This window comes from Lynx canadensis, chromosome B4 (assembly GCF_007474595.2).
Source record: "Lynx canadensis isolate LIC74 chromosome B4, mLynCan4.pri.v2, whole genome shotgun sequence".
NCBI classification, from domain to species: domain Eukaryota; kingdom Metazoa; phylum Chordata; class Mammalia; order Carnivora; family Felidae; genus Lynx; species Lynx canadensis.
This window is the reverse complement of record NC_044309.1, coordinates 107,424,193-107,432,773: the sequence shown is the minus strand read 5'-3', so window position 1 is coordinate 107,432,773 and position 8,581 is coordinate 107,424,193.

Below are 8,581 nucleotides of genomic sequence, written 5' to 3'. Positions count from 1 at the left end.
ACATGATTATTATTTTTAAGTAATTGAATAAAAATGGTCATTATATTACACAACTATTCTTTTTCAGGAAACATTTAGTACTCTCTTATATTTTCAATAGAACCTTGAATACTTTGATTTTTTTTAACCTGATAACTCTCATTCCAGTTACTCATCTGGAGGCAAATGCAAATATTAAACTGCATTTGTTATGAGTCAGCTCTTAAGTTGCTCTTAAGTCTTTTGGTTAACATCTTCTATGAATTGACCATGTGATGCCTGATAGTGTCCTGAACTCTATGTTTTTCTGATGACTAGATTGGCCCTTCAGTAACATTTGCTCATCATCAATATTCTATGAATGAGGTGACGTTTCATTGGAAGAAACAGATTGAAAACTTGTGTCTCCTATTTTGTCACATCTGGGTGAAACTCCCAATGCAATGTTTTTACTTTCTTTTAATCTCACAAAGACATGTTAAAATTGAAGGACTGACCCCGTGTTCAAAGTTATTGTCAGAAACAGTGAAGTCATAGACTCCTGTTTTTAATAATCCCTCACAAAACACAGAGCATCATTAATCATAAATGACTGCAGATTTCCTAGATCCTGGCATTGCTATGGGGCCTGAGCATTTTTAAGTGTCTTATAAATTCAAGCAGACAACAGCCTCATGACATTGCATAAAAATTTGTCCATGATGTAAAGATGAAACAACAGTTGAAAGTATTAAAATACTTAGAAACTGAAGATAGTTTTATTGCATCTCAATAAATTATAAGTCTAATTTTCAACCACTTTTGGTTTTTATGTTTCATTAACATATCAATCAATCAACAACTATTTATGGAGTGACTACAATGTGTTCAGCACCATTAAACACTGTAGGGAATACAGAAACTTACGAGAAATTTATTCGTTCGTGAAACATTATATTCAGTATCTGAGTGCAAGGCTCTATCCTGAGTGCTTTGGAAGTACTCTGTGCTTTGTGAAGATGAGGAAGACATAATCCCTTTCTTCAAGAAACCTACATCCAGTTAGTCAGATAAAATTTTTACACATACAATTTAGGAGGAATACTGAATAAATGAAACATACTGAAGCTTAGACAAAGAAACTCTCCTTTGGCTCCTATTTTCAGAGCATATTTCCCACTTGAGATGGGAACTAACTGGTTTTCAACTTGGAATTCAGAGAGGAAGACAAAAATAGATTAATGTTATGGTCTGAATGCTTGTGTCCCCCCTTCCCCAACATTCATAGGAAATCCTAACATTCAAGGTGATAGAATTAGGAGGTGAGACCTTTGGGAACTGACTATGTCATGAGGACTGAATCCTCATGAATAAGATTAGCACTCTTATAAAAGATACTCTGGAGAGCTTGCCTGCCCCTTCTACTATGTGAAGACAAAGTGAGAAGGTATCAGCTATGACCAGAAGGAGGGTCTTCACCAGAACACAACCATGCTGGTGACTTGAAATAAATTTCTGGTTTTTGTAAGCTATCCAGTCTGTGGTATTTTGACAGCCCAAAGAGCCTGAGGCAATGAACCTATGTGTTAGAGAAACAACAGGGACAAGGGTCATACATGTAAATGATGTGTTTTAGAAGAAAGTGAATAGATTAGTTTTACTAAAGGGACTTATGAGAAAGAAGTAAGATTGACAAAAATATCCCAGCAGGTTTATTTGTACAGTGCCTCTTCAACCCAGCTCAATAAAGGACAGTAAACACTATGCATAAGACATATGACTGGATTCCATAACAAGTGATAAATGGAAGAGACAGAGCATACCTTCTCCAGGAACTTTTAATCAAGCATTGGGGAGATACACAAAGAACTTTAACAAATGTTATAGAGAAATATAAAAATAGTACTATAAGTAAGTAGGGCATAAACAATAAATATGTAACCTGGGAGATATTGGAATTTTTAATAAAGGTGTCATGTGGGCCAAGTCTTGGAGAACATATAGGGTAATGATGAGCAGAATTCGATCGTGAAGTCATTCCATGTGAAAGGAGCAACCTGGGCGCAGGAAGGAGGGAAAAATACAAATGCACCCATGAAGGAGTACATATTCACTTGAATTTGAATGTATGTACATGAAGGAGAGAAGCTAGAAACACATATACAGCAATCTGCTGGCAATTGTTTAACAACTATTAAATAAAGTATGCATATAAAATAAAATATATATATGTATGTTAATATACTGCAATTTATAATAAATTTTACTAATGCAAAAGGGTATATAACTCACAATATTATAAATAAATATAAATACTTTTCATTAAATTTCCATACAGCCAAATGACTCTCAAAGCACTCTCATCAGTTTTTCCTGCACTCTCATATCCAAAGCCAAACTGTAGTTGCAATTGACAATCCAGTGTAATTTCAATACAAATACTGTTAATATTTTTGATTATATTACCTAGTAAGATGAAAGTAAAACAATAAAAATGTATGCTAACTTTCATTCATTCATCAATGACATGAGCAACATCTTCATTGATTATAGATTTTGAACACTGAAATTGAATACAGATTATAGTTTTTGAGTACCAAAATAATATTTTATCGCTTTGTTATGATATGAGGGTAAGGGCTACAGATATGTTACATGTTTAAGTTTGAACTGCATTACTACCAATTTTTTCTATTACTTCCTTAAGTCATAGACCAGCCTTAGACCAGGGCTCAGCAAAGTACAGTCCATAGGCCAAATCTGGCCAGCCATGTGTTTTTGCAAATAAAGTATAATTGGAATACAATTATATTTGTTTCCCTATTATCTTTAGCTCCTTTTTCTGCTACAATGGCGAGCCCTCATCAGCAAGTGTTTCCTTAAAGGGCCAGAGAGTAAATATTGGGAGCCATATTTAACCATCTCTGTTAAAACTAGTCTATTTAACAACTATACTTCAATAAATAGATAAATTAATGAATAAATAAATAGTCTAGATGGACAAACAACTAAACAAACAAAAAACTACTCTACTCTCTACTGCAGAGCAAAGCACTCATAGGCAACCCATAAGGGAAAGAGCCTGGCTGAATTCTGATTCAAAACAGGCAGTTGGTCCACAGGCTATAGTTTGCTGACCCTGGCTCCAGACACTCAACAAAATAAACACATTTTTATCCTGATTTGCAGTGTTTTCCAATTTCCATGGTGTAAATATCCCCATAATGGTGATTTTAATCTTCCAAGGTCACATTCTGAATGCAGTTAGAGATGCAAAGTAGCGTACCATTGTAGAATACGTCCACCATCAGATACAATATATGTACATAAACTCAGAGGCATAATTTTACAGTTATGAGTATTTACTGCCTTTGTTTTTAATAAAATATTTAGCTACAGGTTTACATAACACAATTCTTTTATAATGGCTGTTTGACAGTTTGCTCATAAAATTTCTGAAAATTTAACATTCACTCTTGGGAGCTGGTATAAGCCGTCTCAATTGGCTAATACATAGGTAGGATACAGTATGGAGGATATTGAATGTCAAACTCATGAGACAGAAATGTAATTCACCAGGAAAGATAGTCTTAGAAGAGTTTTAAAATTGCAAATCACATGATTATGTCCATTTATCTCAAAGATTTATCTGGAAGCAGTGTGAAGAATAAATTAAACTGGAGACAAATTGAAGAGTAGGACACCAGTTAAGAAGTTCTTAGCGTGGTTTAAAAGATATAATGAGAAAGCAACAACCTATAGCAGAGACAGTAGGAATAAAAAGTAACAGGCTAAGGTATACAAAGACAGGGAAGTGGAACTGCTATAAGAAGTGGAACTGGCTATTGCTTGGATCTGGAGGAGAAGGCAGTTAAAGATGTTAAATATGACTTTAATTCCAAGAATTTTTATCATGGAAAAATTCTTTTCATAAAAGTTATACAAATTCCTTTTACATAAAAGCGAAAACTTTACTTTCATTTGATGATCAAAAATTTTGATTATTGATGCCCCAACATGAAGAAACTAATGGAGATAAATCTGAACAAGTTACTTAATCTTTCTGGGCTACAGTTTTCTTAAATCGTAAATAAAGTTTGTAGTAGTATCTCACTAATAATATCACCAATAAGTTATGAATTTTAAATGTGACTATTCAAATAAGGCACCTAGAACAGTGCTTGGCAGAAAATAAGTCATCAACCAAATACTATAAATTAATATTTTTATTAATAGAAATAACTTCAGATGGAATATTCAAGAACAATGCCTTCTTCAACTTACATCGATGGACAGACCATCTGAACTGAAAATCAACAAAGAAACTGTGGCTCTGAATCATGCAGTGGACCAGATGGATTTAACAGATATACTCAGAACATTCCATCCTAAAACAGCAAAATACACATTTTTTTCAAATTCACTTGAAACATTTTCCAGAATAGATCATATATCAGGCCACAAAACAAGTCTCAACAAATTCAAAAAAAATGAAATCATTCCATGCATCATTTCCTACCACAATGCCATGAAACTAGAAATCAACCACAAGAAAAAATCTGGAAAGAACACAAATACATGAAGGTTAAATAATATGCTACTAAACAATAAATGGGTCAACTAAGACATCAAAGAAGAAGTAAAAATTTCATGGAAGCAAATGAAAATGAAAACATAAGGATCCAAAATCTTTGGGGTGCAGCAAAACTAGTTCTAGAAGGGAAGTTTAAAGCAATACAGGCCTACATCAAAAAAGCAAGAAATATCTCAAATAAACAGCTTAACCTTACCCCAAGAGGACCTAGCAAAAAAGAACAAACTAAACCTAAACCCAGCAAAAGCCAAGGAAATAATAAAGGTTAGAGCAGAAAGAAATGAGATAGAAACTAAAAACAAAACAAAACAAAACAAACAATTGTGTGTTTTTTTTTTTTTAAAACAATTGGGTTTTTTTTTTAACGACCAACAGAATTGATAAATCTCTATCCAGACTCATAAAAAAAGAGACATGGGGGGATTGAGAGAGAGAGAGAGAGGACCCAACCAAATAAAATAACTAATGAGAAAAGAAATAACAACTAACACTACAGAAATGCATTGGGGCGCCTGGGTGGCGCAGTCGTTAAGCCTCCGACTTCAGCCAGGTCACGATCTCGCGGTCCGTGAGTTCGAGCCCCGCGTCGGGCTCTGGGCTGATGGCTCAGAGCCTGGAGCCTGTTTCCGATTCTGTGTCTCCCTCTCTCTCTGCCCCTCGCTCGTTCATGCTCTGTCTCTCTCTGTCCCAAAAATAAATAAACGTTGAAAAAAAAAATTAAAAAAAAAAAAAAAGAAATACAAACAATTGTAACAGAATATTATGAAAATCTATATTCCAACAAACTGGACAACCTGGAAGAAAGAGATATATTCCTAGAAACATATATACTACAAAAAAATGAAGAAGGAAGAAAAAAGATTTAAACAGAAAAATAACCAGTAAAGAAATTGAATCAGTAATCAAAAACCTCCCAAAAAACCGAAGTCCGGGACCAGCCGGCTTCACAGACAAATTCTAGAAAACATTTAAAAAAGAGTTAATACCCATTCTTCTCAAACTATTCCAAAAAACAAAAGAGGCAGGAAAACATCCAAATTCATTCTATGAGGCAAGTATCACCCTGATACCATAAGCAGATAAAGACACCATAAAATAGAGAACTATAGGCCAATATCTCCCATGAAAATAAATGCAAAACTCCTCAACAAAATCATAACAAACTGAATCCAACAGTACATCTAAAAAATCATACACTGGGATCAAGTGGGATTTATGCCTGAGATGCAAAGGTAGTTCAATATTCACAAAATAATCAACAGGATACATCATATCAATAGGAGAAAGGATAAAAACCATATGATCATTTCAATAGATGCAGAAAAAGCATTAGACAAAGTACATCCATTCATGATAAAAACCTTCCACAAAGTAAGTCTGGAGGGAACATACTTTAACATAATAAAGACCTTATATGAAAACCTACAGCAAACATCATACTCAACAATGAAAAACTGAGAGCCTTTCACCTAAGTTCAGCCATAAGACAAGGATATCCACTCCCAACACTTTTATTAGACATAGTACTGGAAGTCTTAACCACAGCAATTAAACAATATAAAGAACTAAAAGTCTTCCAAATGGATAAGAAGCAAAACTCTATTTATAGATGACATGATACCATATAGATTAAACCTGAAGGATTCCACAAAAAAAAAAAAAAAAAAAAAAAAAAAAAAAAACTACTAAAACTGATAAATGAATTTGGTAAAATTGCAGGATACAAAAATCAATGTAGAGAAATCTGTTGCATTCCTATACACTAATAATGAAGCAGCAGAAAGTGAAATTAAGAAAATAATTCCATTTATAATTACAAAAATAAATAAATAAAATATCTGGAAATAAACTTAACCTTAGAGGTGAAAGACCTGTACTCTGAAAACTACAAAACACTGATGAAAGAAATTCAATATAATGCAAACAAATGGAAAGACATTTCACACTTATGGGTTGGAAGAACAAATATTGTTAAAATATATATACTATCCAAAGCCATCGACAGATTTCATGCAATCCCTATCAAAATACCAGCTGCATTTTTCCGAAAACAAGAACAAATAATTCTGAAATGTTAATGGAACCACAAAAGACTTTGAATAATCAAAGCCATCTTGAAATAGAAAAACAAAACTGGAGGTATCACAATTGCAGGCTCAAAGTTACATTACAAAGCAGTAGTAATTAAAACAGTTAAGTACTGGCATAAAAATAGACAGATCAATAAATAGAATAGAAAACCCAGAAATAAAAACACAATTGTTTGGTCAATTAATCTTCAACAAAGAAGGAATGAATATATAACAGGAAAAAGAGTCTCTTCAGCAAATGATGTTGGGAAAACTGGACAGCCACACATGCAAAAGAATGAAACTGGACCACTTTCTTTCACCATATACAAAAATAAACCCAAAATGGATTAAAGAGCTAAATGTGAGACATTGAAACCATAAAAATCCTTCAAGAGAGCATAGGCAGGGGTGCCTGGGTAGCTCGTCGGTTAAGCGTCAGACTTCAGCTCAGGTCATGATCTCACAGTTCGTGGGTTTGAGCCCCGTGTCAGGTTCTGTGCTGACTGCTCAGAGCCTGGAGCCTGTTTCGGATTCTGTGTCTCCCTCTCTCTGCCCCTCCCTACTCACACTCTGTCTCTCTCTCGCTCTCAAAAATAAATAAAACATAAAAAAAAGAAATTTATAAAAAAAGAGAGCACAGGCAGTAATTTCTCGACATAAACCTTAGCAACATTTTTCTAGATGTGTCTCCTGAGGCAAGAGAAACAAAAGCAAATATAAACTATTGGAACTACATCAAATAAAATTTCTTCTGCACAATGAAGGAAATAATCAATAATACTAAAAAGCAAAGTACTAAATAGAAGATATTTGCAAATGACATATCCAATACAGAGTTAATATCAAAAATATATAAAGAACTGGTATAATTCAATGCCAAAGAAATGAATAATCCAATTAAAAATGGACAAAAGACATAAACATACATTTCTCCAAAGACACCCAGATGGCCAACAGATACATGAAAAGATGCTCAACATCACTCATCATCAGGGAAATGCTAATCAAAACTACAATGAGAGATCACCTTACACCTATCAGAATGGCTACAATATAAGACACAAGAAACAGGAAGTTTGGCAAGGAGGTGAGAAAAAAGAACCTTCTTGCACTGTTGGTGGGAATGCAAATTGATGCAGCCACTGCAGAGAACAGTATGGAGGTTCCTCAGAAAGTTAAAAATAGAACAGGCTTAGGTCTAGGAATCACACTGCTGGGTATTTACCCCCAAAATATGAAAACACTATCCAAAGGGCTATATGTACCCCTGTATTTATTGCAGCATTATCTACAATAGCCAACATATGGAAGCAGCCCCAGGGTCTGGATAAAGAAGAGGTGATATTATTCAGCCATAAAAAAGAATGAAATCTTGCCATTTTGCAGCAACATGGATGGAGAAGGAGAGTATAATGCTAAGCGAAATAAGTGAATCAGAAATATATGTAACATATGATCTCACTCATGTGTCATTTAAGAAACAAAAAAAATGAGCAAAGGAAAAAAAAGAGAGACAAACCAAGAAACAGATTCTTAACTAGAGAGAACAACAAACTAATGGTTACCAGAGGGAAAGTGAGGTAGGATAGAATGGGTGAAATAGGTGATGGGGATTAAAGATTACATTCATCATGATGAAAAAATAAATAATAAGATTAAACAAAATAAAACTAAACTAAACTAAAATAAAATAAAATAAAATAAATGCAATCCATGTTGAAGAAAACAGAACTACACCTTCTTTGAAACTTTTGCAATTAATAATGTATACTATATCTGTAATGCATACAGCAACATAGCAACATATGCTCTACTTATATAAATATATGGGTTATTTTAAAACAGAAATGTCAAGAAATATCTTATAATCACCATATTTTGAATTCAGTAAGATTCTTAGGGTAAGGGAAGCAAAATTACTCAAAAGGAACTATGTAATTTTTGGTTAAACACACAT